Genomic DNA, 21,456 nt, shown 5'->3' on the forward strand with positions numbered 1-21,456 from the left:
CATCTACATTAGGTATTCCTATTAATACTATCCCTCCCCCAGCCCCTACCCTCTGACAGTCCCTGGTGTGTGATGTTCCCCTCCCTGTGTCCATGAGTTCTCGTTGTTCAACTCTCACCTATGAGTGAGAACGGGCGGTGTTTGGTTTTCTGTTCTTGGAACACTGCTTTTATATGTCTTTCCAGGGGATGTGAGAAGAGAGTAGAAACAGGCAGAATGAAATGGGCAAAAGAGCATGACAATAATAATCAGGAGATCCAGGTTCTTGCCTCAGTTCTGCCCCTCACCATTCTAGGTCACTGCAGCTTCCTCATGCAGAAGGAAACGTGGATTTAGGTTTTGCTTTTGGAAGCATTAACAAAAGTATGTTCTGCCAACAGCTTATATTAATGGGTACTCTTCAGAAAAGATTTGTGTTGAGATAAGTAGGGAAAGCAAATGATCATATGGCATCTCCCCCTCTCCCCCTTGCCCTCAGAGTCACAATGTGTGTTAACAGGCTCCAAGTAGCCTGGCATGAAAAACTAGTGTAACTTTGTTGAACCTAACACTTCAAACTTAATTTGACCATGAAACACAATTCCTCCCTTAACCCTTCTTCAAGAAATACCAATTAAAATTGCATAGACTATTAATGATCTTTGGTAGATAATTTGGAAACCATGAATTAAGAGGTCTTCAAAGCCTGTTTCAGCTCTAGGAATCTGGATCAGAAGCTCCAGGAGGGTAGAGAACTAGATCCAACTAATTTACTTTATCCCTAGTGCTTCATATAAAGTAAATGTTCCATAATATTTGCAAAATCAATGAATGAACTGTGGTCGTTTAGGTCTATCTATTTTTCACTCCTTCTAGGAGGCACGGGCTCTGTCTGTCCCCCTTTGGAAGTTATGTGCATATCAAATTTAAGCGACTCCAACTAGAGAAAGGAGACAAGGACCTTTTGTAGTGTAAAAACACAGGGAATTATGCTGAGTCTTTCTTGGCAACGTACGAGTGTGTCGTCTTGAAGATATTTGACCCTAATAGGATTGCTTTTCCATTTCCTCCTGTTTTCATAAGTCAAAGTCTTATTCAGATTCATCTAGGAAAAAAACAAAATTAGTTGGAGGGAAATGACTGACATCCCCATTCTGAAGATCAAAGAGAAGGAAAGAATCCCAGAAGGAGGGAGAATTAGAGGTTTCTAAGGACCAAGAGGGTCATGGTAGTGGAGGATGAAGAGAGAGAGACTCTACAGAAGTGGCAGGCTCCCTGAAGGATAGGGAGATGGTGACTAAGTGATTGGTCTCAAAAATTAAGAAAGACGTTTAAGAAGCTTCTAGAATAAGCTGAGTAAGGTAGAGGAGCCACTCCAGGTGCTCTGTATGGGTTATAAGTGTAAGGAACTCAGGTGTATTCTCTCAGATTGTGTATACATGAGTATTCAGTTAAAAGGAAAACGTTTCTCAGGGTCTAGATGGTACCATTCTGCTATTAAAGACATAATACGAAAAGAAGCAAAGCCAACTCAACTGATAGGATTAATAATGTAGAGTGCAATTTCAGGCTACACTCACCCAAAGATATCAGCTGCCTACTGTAAACTCCTTTGGTTAAGGCAAGTTCTGGAAGGTGCCTGCTGAAATGTGATACATGAGCAGAGGAGAAACAGCACACTGACCCATAAGTCATCATGTTCACATCACAGAGAACAGGGGCCTAGGACACCTGAACACTGGAAAAGTACATTTTCCTGGGGAAAGAGGAGCCGAGGATTGTGGGAAGATGCCGCAGGACAGCACTGCAGAGGCCCTGGGAGCTAGGAGCCAGGGCCGCGGGTGCCAAGGGCTTGCAGGGAACCCCAAATATAAGACGCGTGGGACACCAAAAGTATATTTTATCTGCTTAGCCATTTTGTTCATAGCAAATGTAAAAAGAGACAAGGTCAAGTTGAAAACAAAAGATCTTGGAAGACAGCCCAGACCTCCCCATTTCTGCTTTATATCAACTGTCCTATTCTCATTATTTGTATCTAGCAATAAAATATTGATGTTTGCAATTGTTAAATATTTGTACACCTATCTGTACAATATGTGTATAAATATAGTCGCAATTATTCTAAAAGTAAATTAAATCAAATTCAACATTTGAGGTTATTCTTGTAATTTTTCATTCTTCCTCACTTGCATGCCAATATGATTTCTTAACAAGGAGAAACAACAACAACAAAAAAACGGGGTTGCAACTGGCACTCTGAAATTGTCTGTAACCTGGAGCCTGTAATATTTCCATAAAAAAAAGTGGACTCCGGAGTTAATAACTATAATGATTATGTCACTCCATTGCTTTGCTCCTCCCACTCCCACATTATCTTGCGTTTTGCTACGAAGTAGGTATCCTCTGGAGGTGAGTTGTGTGTGTCACCTGGCATGTGTATAATGTGTGAAGAAGACTGCTAACTGTGAATTGAGCTCATGTCTCCAGCATTCAGATGGAACAACATTAGAGACTTAAAATCAGACAAATCCTCCAGACATGTGGAGGCCATTTTAAAAGCCATAACAGCTTGTAAGAATACTCTGTTAACAAAAATTTCCAGGTGTTCAGACACAAGTCGGTTTTACAACCTTGATATTGCATGTTTGTGCTAATTTTCCAAAGTTACTCTAATTTAGTGGTGATTAACTTGTGATTCCCATTATAGGAAGATTTTGAATAATAAGAAATGATAAGGAAATTAATAATAATAAGGATATAAATAATAAGGAAATAAATAATAAGGAAATAATACTAAGGAATAAATAATAAGGAATGATATTATATAACAATAATAAGGAAATAAAGCAAGGTTTCAAATAAACAGAGTATTAATAAGTATATATTCTTAATGTCAAAGTAAAGTGTTCATTTTTTACCCAACAGGAAATGACTCTACACAAAATATTTATTTCATCTGCTTATCACAGTTTGCTTTTAGGCAAAAAAACTATTAGTTTGAGTGAAAGGACATGATTTATACTACTGTCCTTGGTTACCCTGAAGATTTAAATGTTATGTCAACTTTTCAACATTCAAAGCACAAAGAAACTCAAGCATCAAATTTATTATTATTGAGGAGAATTAATGGTTTTTTCAACTCCAATGTCACCATCCACCTTAGCCAAAGAATTAAAAATAGAGTCTGGGAAAGGTAGGGGAAGGGAGGGATCGGTATACACAATTACGGGTAGATGAGAAGAATAAGTTCTAGTGTTCTGTACCACTGTAGGGTGACTATAGTTAACTACAGCACTACAGTTACCACTGTACCACTATAGGATGACTATAGTCAAATGGCTAGAAGGAGGATATTGCTGCTTCCAACATAAAGAAAGGGTAAATCTTTGGGATGATGGATATGCTAATGACCCTTATCCGATCACTATATATTATATGTATGGAAACATCCCTATGTATCTTGTGAGTATGTGCAATAATTATTTGGCAGTTAATAAAATAAGTTTGCAAAACTCCCCAAAGCAAGAAGTACCCATATGTTAGCTTGCTGAAATGTTACAACTGTGTTTTTGGCATTTCAAGTGCTAGCTAAGCACCATTTTGTACAAAGAAATGTTGCTCAGGTTCAAGTTCTGGTAGAAGCCTTCAAATCTGTGATGGATGGACAGATAAGAATCTTATACAAGCCATGCAATAGGGCAAAGGAGGGGGTACACAGGACCCACTGTATGTGTGGTAGACAGAATAACGTTTTGATGTGCATGTCCCAATCCCCAGACCTGTGAATATGTTACCCTCCGTGGAAAAGGGCACTTTGCAAACGTGATTAAGTTAAGGATCTTGATCTTGGGGAGACTATCTTGATAGGCTCAATGTAATCACCAAAATCCTTGTAAGTGGCAGGCAACAAAGTCAAAGTTGGAAGAGGGAAGTGTGATAACAGAAACAGTGGTTGCCATGTTGTACTTTAAAGATGGAGGGAGGAGCCACGTGGAAGGAACACGGGAGGAGGTGCCTGGAAACTCACAAAGGCCAGAAACAGATTCTCCCCTGGAGCCTCCAGAGGGAACACAGCCCTGCCTATACCTTGATTTTAGCTCAGTGAGACCCATTTTAGACTTTGACCTCCAGAAGCCTGAGATGATAAACGTATTGTTTTTAGCTATTAAATTGGGAGTGATTTGTTACAGCAGCAATAGGAAACGAATATCTAGGTGACCCAAATTTCTTTTCTTCTTTAGAGAAGACTCCTAAGAGTTAATATGAAGTAGAAAGAGAAGTTGGAGTTGAGCAGCTTATTCAAGTTCTTTTTTTATTTTTCTTTTTTTATTTTTTAAAAAGGAAGAAAGAAAGAAAAGGAAGAAAGAAAGAAAGAAAAAATGAAGAAGAGGAAAAGAAAAAGAAGAGAAAAAGAGAGAGAGAATGAGAGTATTGCTTTCTTGCCGAGGCTAGAATGCAGTTTAGTAATGGGTATTGAAAACCTCTTTTATACCAATAATTATACTTAATGATGTAGGCAGGAAGGAATAAGGGAAGAAAATAACAAACAAGCAGCCAACCAATATTTCATTTAAACCTATGAAATGCTGTGCGATTACTGAGGAGTGATTTACTTCCAATTATGTAGTCACTTTTGTAATAGGTGTGAGGTGATAATGTATGTTTTGTGTATTTGAAGTGGAGAGTTCTATAAATGTTTATTTTGTTTACTTGTTCTGGATCTGAGTTCAAGTCCTGGATGTCCTTGTTAATTTTCTGTCTCGTTGATCTATAGAATCGTTAGCTCTTCTTGTTACCTTGATCCTTTTGCCATTATGTAATGTCTTTCTTTGCCTCTTTTGATCTTTGTTGCTTTAAAGTCTACTTTATCAGAGGCGAGAATTGCATCTCCTGCTTTTTGTTTATTTGTTTATTTTTACTCTCTGTTTGGTTGGTAAATCTTCCTCCTTCTCTTTGAGTCTTTGTGTATCGTTGCATGTGAGATGAGTCTGGATGCAGCATACCAATGGGTTTTGTCTTTTTATCCAATTTGAATATATATGAGTTTAATACTGCCATTTGATGCTAGCTGGCTGTTTTACCCATTAGTTGGTGTAAATTTTTCATTGTGTTGATGCTTTTTGCTTTTTGATATATTTTTGGAAAGGCTGATATTGGTTATTCCTTTATATGTATAGTGCTTCTTTCAGAAGCTCTTGTAAAGTAGGCCTGGTAGTGGTGAAGTCTCTAAGTACTTGTTTGTTCGCAAAAGATTTAATTTTTCCTTCGCTTTTAAAGCTTAGTTTGGCTGGATAGGAAATTCTGGGTTGAAAGTTCTTTTCTTTAAGGATGTTAAATATTGGTCCCCACTCCTTTCTGGCTTGTAGGGTTTCTGCTGAGAGATCTGCTGTAAGTCTGATAGGTTTCCCTTTATGGGTAACCTGATCTTTCTCTCTGGCTGCCCTTAGTATTCTCTCCTTCATTTCAACCCTAATAAATCTGGCGATTATGTGTCTTGGGGTTGGTCTTCTTGAAGAATATCTTTGTGGTGTTCTCTGTATCACCTGGAGTTCAATATTACCCTGCCTTGCTAGGCTGGGAAAGTTTTCCTGAATGATATCCTGAAGAGTATTTTCCAACTTGGATTCATTCTCTTCGTCACATTCAGGTACACCTATCAAACGTAAATTAGGTCTTTTCACATAGTCCCATATTTCTTGGAGACTTTGCTCATTCCTTTTTATCCTTTTTTCTCCAATCTTGTCTTCTCGTTTCATTTCACTAAGCTGTTCCTCGACATCTGATATCCTTTCTTCTGCTTGATCAATTCGACTGTTTAAACTTGTGCATACTTCGCGAAGTTCTCGTGTTGTGTTTTTCAGCTCCATCAATTCACTTATATTCCTCTCTAAATTATCCATTCTTATTAGTATTTCGTCAAACCTTTTTTCAAGGTTCTTAGTTTCTTTGCATTGGGTTAGAACAAGTTCTTCTAATTCCCAGAAGTTTCTTATTACCCACCTTTTGAAACCTGCTTCTGATAATGGAACACACTCACTCTCCATTAAGCCTTGTTCTGTGGCTGATGAGGAACTGCGATCCCCTGTAGAGGGAAAGGCATTCTGATTTTGAGTATTATCTGCCTTTTTAGGCTGGTTTCTTCCCTTCATTATATATTTATCCCTCTGTCATCTTTGTAATTACTGACTTTCTAAGTAGGTCTCTGAGCAGACGTCCAACTTGTTGATTCCCAGCACCAAAATCTGAGCAATCCACTGTGCCGGCCAGAACAGTGGTGTTAAGATTGATGGTGCTTTTCTGCCCGGGAATCTCTGGACTCTGCACCAAGAACTGCCGCGCTGAGGTGCCAGCAAAACCGCCGCGCTGGCCACAAGAGTCGCCCTGGCGACCCGTGGAGCTCCTCCGCTGGGAATCTCTTAGTCCGTGAGCAAGAAAAATTCATCTGAAAGTGTGGTGTCCTCTTGTTCTCTGCGCTTTCACTGGGAGCTATGAACCTGAGCTGCTAGTGATTAGCCATCTTGGATCTCTCTCCTCATTCAAGTTCTGATTTTGCCATTTCTTCTCTGAGTGACCTGAGTAAGTTATTTAGACTTCTTTGGCCCTAAATTTCTTCATCAGGAAAAGAGGCTATGGTGAGAGTTAAAGATGGTAAAGTAGATAAAATGCTCAACAGAAGGCCTGGATGATTATCTTCAAGACAGACCTTCAAGAAAGGTTACTTCCATTCTCCACCAGCCTGCTGAAGATTTATTGCACTTGTATGTTCATTGTAGCACTGTTTACAATAGCAAAGACCCGGAACCAACCCCAATGCCCATCGATGATAGACTGGACAAGGAAAATGTGGCACATATACACCACAGAATACTATGTAGCCATAAAAAACAATGAGTTTGTGTCCTTTGTAGGGAATGGAGGAATCTAAAAACCATCATTCTCAGTGAACTGACACAAGAACAGAAAATCAAACATTGCATGTTCTCACTTATAGGCGGGTGTTGAACAATCAGAACACATGGACACAGGGAGGGGAGCATCACACACTGGGGTCTGTTGGAGGGGACTAGGGAAGGGACAGTGGTGGTTAGGGAGGTTGAGGAGGGATAACATGGGGAGACATGCCAGATATAGGTGACAGGGGGATGGAGGCAGCAAACCACATTGCCATGAATGTACCTATGCAACAATCCTTCATGATCTGCACATGTGCCCTAGAACCTAAAGTACAATTTTATATATATATAAAGTACAATTATATATATATAAATAAAATTTATGTATATTATATATATATAAATTTTTTATATAAAATTGTACGTTAGGTTCTGGGGTACATGTGCAGATCATGCAGGATTGTTGTGTGTGTATATATATATATATATATATATATATATATGCAAACAAAACCCAGTCTATCTACTTGGCAGTTCCTACCTGGTATTAGGAGCCCCCGGAGCCTTCTGGGCTGATGACCACCATAGTCTTTCAGTGAGAGTCAAGGGTAGCTGAGAGACGGTGTCCAAACCTGCAAGTTAAGAAGAGCTGAGCAATGCTCCCAGAGGTAGGATTTGTAGTCTTATCATCATCTTGTATGTTCATAGCATACCTTGTGAACTTCTGGCCTTTCCTGACTCACTTTGTCTGTCTGTGACTCAGGGATGGTACTATCTCACGCCCAGCAGCACTGCGAAGAAGGTGAGAAACCCAGGTGTTCACGGATGGGGCATGATTACACTTGGTAGCGGCTGCCTGGGTTTTGCAGATTAAATCCTGAACTTGCGGGCTCCATGGCTCAGGCAGTGCAAGCCATTGCCTGTTTGTTGGTCCAGGTCCTGAGCAAGCCCTTATTTGTTAGCAAATAGGGGCCCAAATTTCCAGGCATGGGCTCAGGTGGCCTGGAGGGCATGAATTGCTTTATGAAGCTGTTTTCACTAGAGAATGTGGAGCAATTCCAGAGAGGCAGGATTTGGTTTTTCAAACACATTTGAAAGCATAACACTTAAGAAATGAAGGTAGTTTCTTTGCTGATACTTGAGATCTCATAGCCCAGGGTGAGGTACAGGAAGGTCAAATCTTTGCTGGTAAATTTATTCAGGGGAACTGTTAAAGTTTGTCCCTTGCTGTTATGTGGATTTTGAAGAAAATTGGTCTTTGCCTACATTGTTTCCTCTAATCTTTATTTTTGCTTTGTTTTTGTACATATTTATGAGGTAGAATTGTAGTTTCGTTTCATGCATAGATTGTGTAGTGTGAAGTTAAGCTTTTAGCATGTCCATCACCTGAATAATGTACATCATACCCATTAAGTAATTTCTCATCATCCACACCACCCACTCTCTAATCTTAAAAAAAAATTTGTCTTCGTCATTTTTAGGCGATTCAATGAACAGAATTTTGTACCGTAATTAATGTGGATTATTATGTATGAATGTCCTTAATCCAGATCTTAAATTGAGTGCATTCTACCCTCAACAATGTTAATTTGACCTGTATTTAATAATCTGCATAATTGCTGTTGCTGTATATGGTAATTAGGCATAAATGGCAAGCAGTTTCTATAAATTCCTGTAATTGTTAATACCTGTGTACTACCAAACCTTATTTTTATGACTGTTTTTGCTTCTAATTCCTTAGCTCAGGGTGATGTATAAAATATCACTGTCACAGTTTAGATTAAGTTTCATCAAATATAGTGTAAATCTGGTCCTCCAAGAAGCAGATGCGAGGATGTGCATTGATGTGCACAAGAAACGCCTGTGAAGGATAAAGGGGAGGAGCAGTGAGAGTCGTCAGACCCAGATGCAGCCTCAGACCTGTGGGGGAGATGAGACCAAAGGAAGATTGGAGAGGAAAAGTCCCAGACTCTAGAGCAGCTTCAAAAAAGCTTTGGCCAGTCTTCAGGGACGTACTTAAGCCCAGGCACCTGTTAGAGGAGCCCCACTTCTCCCCGGAATGGGCCTGCACTCGCTCCCTGCTGAGCTCGGGATTGACTGGGAGCAAATGGCTGGCAACATGGCTTAGCCACAGTGGTGGACCCAGCAGGGCCGTGGCCGAGGTCGTCAGTCAACTCTGTCCCACACAGCAGAAGAACTGAGTGGTGCATTTTCATGGCCACCCCCTACCCCTTCTCCACCCATACACCCTGGCACATGTTAAAAAGCAAGGATCTTTTGCTATGCAGAAGCTCTTTAGTTTAATTAAATCTCGCCTATTTATCTTTGTTTTTGTTGCATTTGTTTTTGGGTCCTTGGTCATGAAGTCTTTGCCTAAGACAGTATCTCAAAGGGTTTTTCCAATGTTATCTTCTAGAATTATTATAGTTTCAGGTCTTAGATTTAAGTCCTTGATCCATCTTGAGTTGATTTTTGTATAAGGTGAGAGATGAGGATAAGACTACAAATTGGGTGCAGTGTATACTGCTTGGGTGATGAGTGCACCAAAATCTCACAAATCACCACTAAGGAACTTACTCATGTAACCAAACACCACCTGTTCCTCAAAAATCTGTGGAAATAAAAATTTTTTTAAAAAAAGTAACATAAAAATACTGAACTTCAAAATAATAATAAATATAATAGTAATAATAATAATAATAATAAAAGCAAGGATTTGTGCAGCCAGTACCTGGGGCCTGTGTTTCCAGACTCCCTGTCCATTTTCCAAGCTCTAAGGTATTCCGGGTCACCCTTCAGGGGTTTCCTGCCAGAGTTCTTCCTGGGTATTGTATTTTTCCTTTTCCTATCTCCAGAGAAAAAGATGAGGCCCAGATTGCTGGTTCAGGAAGGATTTCTAGCACAAGGATCTGGTTTCTCTATGGATGAAAGGGGAGAGAGGCTGAGAGAGCACACTGGACTCTTGGGCCCTGGGAGCTGGGGATTGCAGAGAGGGATTTGGTAGGCCCAGAGTCTGTGATGGGGATGAAAGCTGTGGCTGGAAGATGCAGGTGGAGCACTTACCAGAACCAGACCACCAGCAGTCACAGAGGGTGGGCTTGTCATGCCTGGGGAATACAGGAAACTGGGAGAGAGACACCTGGTCCATCTCTTCTCATCTCCGCCCAGGCATCCTTATGTGACCAACGCATGTCCCTTCAGGCAGTCCAAGTGTCCACCATCGTATAACCAAACCACTCCCCAGCTGCCAGCTGATGTCTAAACTCCTTTAACTTGTGTAAAGACTTTCATTCCACCATTTGAAAAAGTTTAGAATATTCCTCTAGTTTACTATGCAAGAGCTCTTGCATAGTAAACTAGAGGAATATTCTAAACTTTTTCAAAGGTGTGTCTGTCTCCTCGGTAGACTGAGAGCTCTTTTAGTACAGAGACTATGTCTTTTTCCTTTTTCAATTTCCCCACCTAAAAAAATCCCTGGTACAAAGTCAATTCTTCATAAGTTTTTGTTGACTAGAATGCAAGTGAATAAATACAGATACTTCTGGGAGAGGTAGCATAGCAGCCAAGATGAAATCCCATAAAAGCAGATCAGTAGCAGAGTGCAAAACCGTGGACATTCATGTGTCCTGAATTTACATCTCAACTCCAGCATATTCTGTCTATGGAACCGTAGATTAATCCCTTAGCCTTTCTGCATTTAAATTTCCTTCTTATAAAATGGAGCCAAAGTACCCACTCAGGTAACTTCAGCACTCCTGCAAATATCAAATGATAAAGAAAGGACTTTGAAAATGTAAGAGTGATGAATAAAGGTATATTATTTTTTATTGTTTTGTGAGGGTTTAGGGTCTGGTTTAAAGGTGGCCGGTGCTTGGAGCCAGTACAGGGAGAGGTTTTAAAGATCCCCAGTGCTACCTGGGCATGGAGGCATTTCAGGCCATACAGCAATGAAATTGCCAGTTGCAGGAAATTCTAGATTGTTTTTTAAAATTGTAACTGTACTATAAAAAAACATGAAGTAATCCATGGCTCACATCTCAATAAACAATTCCCCTGGAGGCTGTTAGGCTTTCTATAAACAGAAATAAATTCTATTCGCTCAAGACATTGCCTTAATAGTAAAACCGTATAAACAACATAGCCATCCCTTTATTGAGGGCTAGTGGTGATTGACTGATGTAACCTACTCTTGTTTAGCCCTGCATGGTTTTCCAAATATTGTAATGTACATTACCATTTTGATTTCTCAAAATTCTTGTGGAAAAGGAGAAGAATAAAGAGTTTTCATGCCATCTCACCACTTATTAATTCAGAGCTCTTAAAGGAATTCTGCAATAAAAAATTGAATTGTCGTTTAAAGTTTGAAGTCAGAGAGACCTGGTTTAATCCAGGGTTTTGCATGTGCTAGCTGTGTGGCCATAGGTAAGTGAGTAACTTATCTTAGACCCAGTTTCTTATTCTTCAAAGTAAAAGTTTTAACTATTACTTAAATATTTTCTAGAGAAATGTAATAGCCCCACATTCAGATTTCAAAGAGGGAAAAAGACTTTGAATTTGGGATGAGCCCCAAGAACTTCCATAAGTCGTGCTGACACTCAGATGAGCTGAAGTGAGGCATGTAGAATTCTCAGTGCAGAGATTGTCACATCCTAAGCATTAAATATTGGGCTTAGGAATCAGTCATTTGCAAAGTATTTTTGCATATTTCATTCAATCCTCCCAATGACTCCATAAAGCTTCCCTTCACAAATGAAGAAACTAAAGCTTAAGGAATTCATGACTTGCCCAGTTACACGGCCAGTGAAATGTCAGAGCCCCTCTCCTTGATGAACACTGCCTGTCTTGAGTAAGGAAAACTTGACACCGCCAGTGGTTATTAAGAAAAATGGGAAAGACACAGCACTGTGGATATCCACTAAAGAGGGAGAAGAGGCAGTCTGCTGCCGTAGCGTGAGTAGAGTCAAATGGCAAAGACCCCGGGTTCTGTTTTCTCTTTCCTTCAGCTTCAGCGAAAAGATCTATGAACCGAGAGTACTTCTAAGATCTCTGTGCATTTCCCCAAACCCTGATAGTTGGTAATTTGAGGCAGGCATGAGTATCAGGATTAGAAAATAGAGAAAACAAATGCTGTTGCTTAGTTGAATGGAGTACCATTTAAGTATATTTATTTCCCATTATAGAAGTTATATTAAAAATGATATAGGACCCATAATATTGGTGATAATACAGGTGATTCCATTTTCCTGGTACAATCTCTACTGTCCTCTCAAAATATTTGAGATTCCTCCACCCCACTCTCCTTGATTTTTATTGGGTGTGATCCTACCATTGTTTTAAACCCAGCATTACACTCTTGAAGATGTTTTTGTATAGCAGTGACAGAGGATTCTCTTTATTGGTTTGGGAGGAGTTTGAAGTTTACGTTAACATACGCACAAATGTGCAAATATTCAGGGCAAGGTAATTCAGATGTGGGAGGCTTCATGGTGCCACCAGAAAATGGGCATCAGGGACAACTAGGAGATGAGGAGCTGTGGAAAGGGGGTGCCTCTGGAGTTCAGTTCAGGATCACTTTCAAAGGCAGGCACAAACCCCACCCACATGGGCGATAACATGGTGACATAGGAAGCCATGAGCCCTGAATACAAAATAAGATTGGTATGAGAGGTTAGGAGAAAGAATATGAGAGAAAAGAAGTTGTAAAATTTATTCTACTTCTTGAAAGCAATGAAGATGTGAAATAATATTTTAAGTCAAGGAAAGCCATGGAAGATAGGGAAGACACGGTTAGGGAGGAAAGAATGCAGGCATGGTCATTCGTTCACTCACTCATTAATTCATTCACCTATCCAGAAAGAATTTTTGAATACCTGCTGTATACTTAGCATGTCCCCAGGGTCTTATATTTTGGGAGTAAATGATGGCACAGTCCCCAACTGTAGGAGAGGTGTCTAGGTGGGGAGATGATAAAAACCCACTCAGTGATTGGGGGAAGCTTAAACAGCAACCTGTGCACAAATTCAAGAAAGCCTGTAGTCACCTCTGCTTGGAGCTATGAAGAGAAAGGACAGATGACAGGCAGGAAGGAGTGGATTTCAGACATGCTGACAATTGGCCGAAGGTGTCTGTGTGTGGAGTTCATGTCAACTACATGCTCAGCAAAACATCTTGTTGTCGACGGCCCTGGGAAAGTGGTCTCTTGTTAGCATCTTTCAGTGACAGCTACATGAGGGAGTCACTTGAGTTTTTCCCTTGTCTAGATGTAGTGACTTGTGACCAAATAAGTTCTAGTGAGTGGACAGTTGAGGTAAACCTAGTTTCACCAAAGGAAGAATCCTCATTCTTTGCCCCCAAAGCTTGCTAGTTACGATGGAATGAATGAATGTAACACTAGCAGAAGGCCAGAAGTCTTTAAGATGCCTGGACAGTGGGACCAGAAGCTCAGAATTCTGGGACCATAAGTGGTTGACTTCTTCAGCAGAGGTAGTTACATATGTTTTATTCATAAGACCCTTTGTCAACATTAGATTATGGTGTTGAGGAGACTCAACAATCCTAGAAATATGTATTGGTCAATGCAGTAAATACCTACTGAACTGAACTGAGGCAGAATAGAAGTGTTTCCAGGTGCCTTGTCTTCTCGAAATGACTTTTTTTGTGCCTAGTAACAGAATACTTGAGTTGACATCATGCCAAGTTTCAACCGTTAGTCATATTTTCTAGATAAATGACTCTAGCTCCCCCTTTGGATTTCAGAGAGGAAAGGCTCTCAAATTTGGGATGGGGCCCCAAGGACCTTCTTAAGTAGCGTTGACAAGTCTTCAGATGGGATAAGGATATTCCTGGTGTTAGGCACTGAGAAGTCTATCCCCACAGTGTGCACACACACTACCAAATCTTAAGAGACCATTTGTTAGCAATATATTTTGTTATGTTTTTAAGATGTCTTCTTGGGTGGCCAGAATTTTAGCCATCAGCTGTAGGTTGGGATTGGGTGATAAAAACTCCATGACTTCAACATTAAAACAGAGATTGAAGTCAAAGCAGGATCTATTTATCCTAGTCCCATTCCCTCCCCTACCCAGTATTCACATGTTTTTATTGTACTCATGAGCAGTAGTCCTATTTACATCTTAAAGGCCAGTGGGATTTGAAAGCCTGTGCCTATCCATAGTCTATATATTCGTACTGGAAGCTTATGTTAGATTTGAATTTTCTTACAAATAAGGCCAGCTATCTCTAGGTTTGTATTGCTCTTTTAGAATCTTGGGGGAAAAAGGAACCAGGCTGATATGAAGATGACTCAGCTCCTTTTCCCACCCACAGACATCTCTACCCATTCACCGAATGATTTGCAAGTGAGCTATGAAAAGAACTTCCCCGCCAGAGGTCTTAAACTGTATATAAGGATATTTTGCAAGAGCAGCAGAACAGAAACAAGTTCAAAAGGACAGAGGAAAAATGCTCCAAATCTGTGGCAAACAGGATTTCACTGAAATTTACAGGATTCTTTGGATATGCCTTTGATTCATGCACTGATTTCCCAATACTTTGAAACTATTTCAAGTGGTATTAAAAGAAATAAAAACTTTTCTCTGTAATGAAATATTAAAAATGTCTACTTTTATAGACAAACTGAAAAATGACGATTGCTTAAGTTTGTTTTCTTAAGCTGAGTGTTTTTTTTTAAATTGGAGGGATGGTTATAAGAAACTACATTCTCTCTCTCTCTCTCTCCCGACAATAAATGAAAAACACACTTTGTCATTTAGCCAAAGGAAGTTAAAGATGAATCTTTAGGGAGAGGAAGTCATGCAACTGGTTATCATGTTAATCTTCCACTGTAAAAGTTGGGCTAAGAGCCAGATTTTCTGCTTAGAGCAAATGAACAGAACTTGAATGGTTAAAGAAACCCTCCAGTTCTCAGATGTGGTGCCTGTAAGCCAGCTTGACATGTTTTCTAGTGTCCTTCTCCTTCACACATACTAAATACTTGAAGTGACTAGAGATGAAAGTTGGGTTATTAGATATGAAATGCCTCCTCATTTATTCCTCTTCAGTAAATGTCTCTGTGTAATTATGACCATAAGCCACCTCAAAATTGCACTCTGTGTTACTTTTACTGGACAATTCTTCTTCTAAGTCTCTGCCTCAATTTTCTTATCTATTAATGGGAACAATGAAAAGCAAATGGAAGGGGGCATATGATGACTTTAGTTTGGCATGGAAGCAGGGATGTGGGTTAAGTGGTAGGAAAGACCTTTCCCATTTTCTTTTTAATTCTAAGCTTAGTTATTGGTTTGAGTGTCTTTGAAATTCCTCTTTTATTGGATCTCAGTTTCCTTTTTTGAGTTGAGTTCAATACCTTAGCTTAGTGATGATAATATAAGAATATGCTACTTTATGGTTGAATTATTCTAAGATGAAAGGCGTGATTAATAAGGAAGAGAGTAATCTGGGGAACACTAAGAGAGAGTATGGCATATTGGAAGAAAGTAGTCTGGGAGGCTAGCATTATAGTTTCTACTAGTAACTTGCAGCGAGTTTTCAGTAGCTCTCTCAATGGCTTCAAATTGTTTTTCTCAAAGTGACATGATAAAGTTATAGCAAATGACCTCTTAGAGCCTTGAATGATTCAATTGAATTGACATTATTCTGCCTTCCAGCTTTTGGTTCACCATAGCTTTGTTTTTTGATTCATTCAGCAGATACCACTAAACATGGACCATGTGTCAGTCCTGTTCTAGTAGGTAGAAATTCTGCAGTGAACAAAACTGACAAAAGTCATCTCTTATGGAGCTTACAGTCTAGTGTGCATTGATAATCAGTATAGAAACAAATACATGTGTATGTCAGTGGAAAGAGATGTTATGGAGAAAACAAAGCACTATATTTGAATAGGGGCTGGCAGTGGTGGGAAAGGCAGAACTCTCCTATGTAGGGTGGTCAGGGAAGGTCTCTTTCATAAGGTGCCATTCAGACAGGATCTTTAAGGAAGTGAGGAGTCAGAGCCTGCAGATATCTGAGAAAGAACAATCTAGGTGGAAGGAACAGCAGGTACATAAGTCCTAAGATGGGAATGTGCTTTATTTGTTCAAGGATTAGCAGAGATGACAATGGCAGGATCCAAGTAAGTAATAAGATTGACAGAAGATGAGCTTAGAGAAATGTGGTGGGCCAGGGCAGGTCAGGGCAATCATAGAAAGACTTCCAGCTGTTTCTGTGAGTGAGAAGGGAAGCCACTGGAGGATTTGCAGCAGAGGGGTGACATGACTTGATGTGCTTTTAAAAGCATCACTCAGCTGCTGTGTTGAGGACAAACTGTAGTGAAGAAAAGGCAGAAGCAGTGAGACCAGTTGGGAGGCTCTACCAGCAATTCAGACCAGAGATGATGGCAACTGGGGTCAGGCTGGGAGTGATAAAGTTGATGGAGGTGATGAGAAGTGACTGAACCTTTGATATATTTTGAAAGTAGAGTCACAGTATTTACTGATAGACTGAAATTCAGTGAGAGAGAGAATAAGATGTCAGGGATGATGCCGATGTTTTGTGTTGGGCAACTGGAAGATTGGGCTAGCTATTTTTTTGTGAGGCAGAAGGAGCAGGTTTTGGATGGAAGGAAGACAAGAGTTCATTTTCAGTCATGTTAAATTTGAGATGTCTGGTAGGCATCCAGGTGGAGATGTCAAGATGTTAGTTATCCAAATCTGGAGTTCAGGAGAAGACTTTAGGCTGGATGTATACATATATATACAATGACAATTTCAGGAGTCAGAAGGACACTTCAGGCTGGATGTATAAATATATAAATATATATATACACACACACATATATATATATATGTACAATGACAATTCTAAAATTGTTATTGTATTGAATTAATTTAATTTAAACCCATGGACTAAATGAGATTACCTAGATCCTAGGCCAATAGTTCTTAACCTTGGCTGTGTATGGGAATCATCATGAGAGTTTAAAAAAATGTATGGATGACTGGCCCCCATCCTAGACCAGTTAGATCATAACTCTGGGGGAAGGAGGGTCAGTTCCAGGCACTAGAAATGTTAAAAGCTCTCCAAGTCAGTCTAAGATAAACCACTGACCTACAGAGTGAGTGTGAATGGAGAAAGGAAGAGTTCTGCTTCCTGCTCCCTGCAGTGTTTAGAGATCAGGAAGTTGGGAGGAACTAGCAAAGGAGACTGAGTAGGAGCCAGCAGTGAGGTAGCAGGCGAGTGTTGTGTCCCAGAAGTCCAATGAAGAAACTGTTTTGAGAAGGAGTGAGTGATCATTAGTGTAAAATATTGCTCAGAGATTAAGCTCTGGCATGGGAAGCGATCACTAGTTTAGGTAATGTGGAGGTCACTGGTGACCTTGACAGGAGCAGTTTTGATGTCATGGGAGTGAGGCCTGCTCCTATTGTTTTAGGGAGACTGGGAAGAGTGGAATTGGAAACAGGGAATAGGGGTACAGACAAATGAGGTAGGAGTGGGGTTGGGAGGCTGAAGGAACAAGGAAAAGTGATATAGTTTGGGTGTTTAACCCCTCCAAATCTCATGTCGACATGTAATCCTTAATGTTGGAAGTAGGGCCTGGTGGGAGGTGTTTGGATTATAGGGATGGATCCTTCATGAATAACTTGATGCCGTCCTCCTGGGAATGAGTGAGTTCTTGCTCCGAGTTCATATCAGATTTGGTTGTGTAACAGAGTGTGGCACCTACCCCTGGCTTGCTCTCTCTTTTTCCATGTGATATGCCAGCTTTCCCCTCTGCCTCCAGCCATGACTAAGTTTCCTGAGGCCCTCACCAGAAGCCAAGCAGATGTTGGTGCCATGCTTATACAGCCTGAAGAACTGTGAGCTGATTAAATTTCTTTTCTTTATAAATTACCCAGCCTCAGGTATTTCTTTTGTTTTGAGACAGGGTCTCACTCTGTCTCCTGGGCTGGAATACAGTGGCACAATCTTGGCTCACTGCAACCTCCATCTCCTGGGTTCAAATGATTCTTCTGTCTCATACTCCTGTAGCAGTGATTACAGGTATGCACCACCATACCTGGCTAAATTTTGTATTTTTAGTAGAGATAGGGTTTTGCCATGTTGGCCAGGCTGGTTTTAAACTTCTGACCTGAAGTGATCTGTCTGCCTCTGCTTCCCAAGTGCTGGGATTACAGGCATAAGCCACTGTGCTTGGCCAGGTGTTTCTTTATAGCAATGCAAATGGCCTAACACAAAAACTTGGTACTGAAATGTGGAGTATTGCTATAAAGATACCTGAAAATGTGGAAGTGGATTCATAACTGGGTAACAGGCAGAGCTTGAAAGATTTTGGAGGGCTCGTCAGAAGATAGGAAGATGAGGGAATGTTTGGAACTTCTTAGAGACTGATTAAATGCTTGTGTCTAAAATACTGATAGAAATATGGATGGTGAAGGCTGGGCTGACAAGGTCTCAGATGGAAAGGAGGAACTTATGGGAACTGGAGCAAAGGATACCCATGTTACGCCCTAGCAAAGAACCTGGCTGCATTGTGTCCATGCTAGGGCTTTGTAGAAATTTCAACTTAAGAGCGATGACCTAGGATATCTGGTGGAGAAAATTTCTAAGCAGCAAAGTGTGCAAGAGGTGGTCTGGCTGCTGCTAACAATCTACAGACATGGGAGCAAAGGAATGACTTAGAGTTGGAATTTATAATTACAAGGGAAGCAGAACATAGTTTGGAAAATTTGCAGCCTGGCCCTTTGGTAGAGAAGATATTCAAGTGGGCTACGGAGCCCACTTCAGACATTAACATGACTGAAAGCGGGCCAGCTGTTAATATCCCAGAAAATGGGAAAAAGGCCCTGAAGGTTGTTCAGAGATCTTCAAGGCACCCCCCCTTACATCACAGGCTCAGAGGCCTAGGAGGAAAGAATGGTTTTGGGGGCCAGGCCCAGGGCCCAGCTGCCCTGTGCAGCCTGGGGGTACTGCTTCCCATATCCCACTGTTCTGGCTCCGGCTGTGGCTCAGAGGGTCCCAAATACAGTTCCAGCTGCTGTTTTGGAGAGCACAAGCTGCCATAAGCCCTTGGTATCTTTCATGTTGTGTTAAGTCTGCAGGCACATGGAATGCAATAGTGAAGGAGGCTTGGCAGCTTCCACCTAGATTTCAGAGGTTGAATGGGAAAGCCTGGGTGCCTAAGCAGAAGTTTGCTGTAGTGGGAGAGTTTACACAGAGAGATTATTAGGGCAGTGCTGAGGGAAAATGTGGAGTTGAGCCTCCACATAGAGTTCTCGCCAGGGCACTGCCTACTGGGGCTGGGGATTGCAGCCCTCCAGACCCCAGGATGGTAAAGCCACTGGCAACTTGCACCCTGAGCCTGGAAGAGCTCCAGGCACTGGACTCTAACCAATGAGAGTAACCATGGGGGCTGCAAAACCACAGAAGCTGAGCTGCCCAACACCTTGGGAGTATACCACTTGCCGTTCCATAGCCACCCAGGGATATGGAAGTGAGATACGTAGTCAAAGGAGATTATTTTAGAACTTTAAGATTTAATGACTGCCCTGCTGGGTTTCAGATTTGTGTGGGGTCTGTTGCCCCTTTCTTTTGGCCAATGTCTCCCTTTTGGAATGGGAATGTTTACCCAGTGCCTGTAACGCCGTTAAATCTTGGAAGTAAATAACTTGTTTTTGATGTTATAGGCTCATAGGTGGAAGGAAGTTGTCTTTAGTCTCAAAGGAGACTTTGGACTTTTGAGTGGATGCTGGAATGAGTTAAGTTATTGAGAGACTATTGGGAAGGGATGATTGTATTTTGCAATATCAACCATGAGATATGGGGGACCAGGGTTGGAATAATAAAATTTGGATGCTTGGCCCCTCCAAATTGCATGTTGAAATATAATCCCCAATGTTGGAGGTAGGGCCTGGTAGCAGTTGTTAGGGTCATGGGGGGCAGATCCTTCGTGAATGGATTGGTCCCTCAAGGTAATGAGTGAGTTCTTGCTCTGAGTTCATGCAGGATATGATTGTTTAAAACATGGGTCCCCAAGCCCTGGCCCAGAGACTAGTACCAATCCATGGCCTGTTTGGAACCAGGCTGCACAGCAGGGGGTGAGCGGTGGGCAAGCAGGTGAAGCTTCATCTGTATTTACAGTCACTCCCCATCACTTGCATTACAAGTGAGCTCTGCCTCCTGTCAGATCAGCAGGCCATTAGATTTTCTCAATTGTAAACTGTGCACGTGAAGGATCTAGGTTGTATGCTCCTTAAGAGAATCTAGTGCCTGATGATCTGTTACTGTCTCCCATCATCCCCAGATGGACCGTCTAGTTGTGGGAAAACAAGCTCAGGGCACCCACTGAGTCTACATTATGATGAGTTGTATAATTAGTTCATTATATATTACAATGTAATAATAGAAATAAGGTGCTCAGTATGTGTAATGTACTTGAATCATTCCAAAACCATCCCCCGCCCCCGGTTTTTGGAAAAATTGTCTTCCACGAAATTGGCCCCTGGTGCCAAAAAGGTTGGAAACCACTGGTTTAAAAGAACGTTGCATCTCTCCCACCTTGTTTTTTCTTTTGCCATGTAATACAGTATCTTCCCCCTTCACCTTCTGCCGTGATCATAAGCTTCCAGAGACTCTCACCAGAAGCCAAGCAGATGTTTGTGTCATGCTTGTGTAGCCTGCAGAACCGAGAGCTGATTCAAACTTTTATCTTTATAAATTACCCAGCCTCAGGTATTTCTTCATAGCAACACAAATAGCCTAACATAGATTTTTAAGATAAGAGATGTTGGCTGGGCGTGGTGGCTCACGCCTGTAACCATAGCGACTTTGAGAGGCCAAGGCAGGTGAATCACAAAGTCAGAATTTCAAAACCAGCCTAGTCAAGATGGTGAAACCCTGTCTGTACTAAAAATACAAAAATAAGCCAGGTGCAGTGGCAGGTGCCTGTAATCCCAGCTACCTGGGAGGCTGAGGCAGGAGAATTGCTTGAACCCAGGGTGCGGAGGTTGCAGTGAGCTGAGATTGCACCACTGCACTCCAGTCTGGACAACAGAGTGAGACTCTGTCTCAAAAATAAATAAATAAATAAATACAAAAAAATAAGATGAGAAATGTTATGACATTTTTGAATGGTGACCATAAGAGAAAGAAAAACCAGTGATGCAGGAGAGAGGAGACAGTGGCAAGAGTGGATTCCCTGAGAAGTCCTGAGGGAGTGAGATCCAGGGCACAAGTGAGATCCAGCATATAGTGAGTGGGCTGGCGTTAGATTGGCTCATCCTCTTTGGAAGCAAAGAACATAAACTATGTGGGCACAAATGTGGATAAACTGGTGGATTTGGTAGTAAGAGTGTGTGAAAGTTCTTTTTATTCCATGTGTTGGGAATTCTGTACTTAGAGATTTGGAACATGATAGATTAGTAGGTCACATAGAGCCTTGAGAATATGGATGCTTGTAGCCTCTGGAAGTATACAAATAGCCATGTTAGAGAAACAGAAAGTGAAAAAGTGCTACATTAATATAACCTACCATCATACAATTATTTGAAAACAGGTTTTAAGCCTGGGCGTGGTGGCTCATGCCTGTAAT

Source organism: Aotus nancymaae, unplaced genomic scaffold (assembly GCF_030222135.1).
Source record: "Aotus nancymaae isolate 86718 unplaced genomic scaffold, 86718_ANA_hifiasm-v0.15.2.pri h1tg000020l, whole genome shotgun sequence".
Classification (NCBI taxonomy): domain Eukaryota; kingdom Metazoa; phylum Chordata; class Mammalia; order Primates; family Aotidae; genus Aotus; species Aotus nancymaae.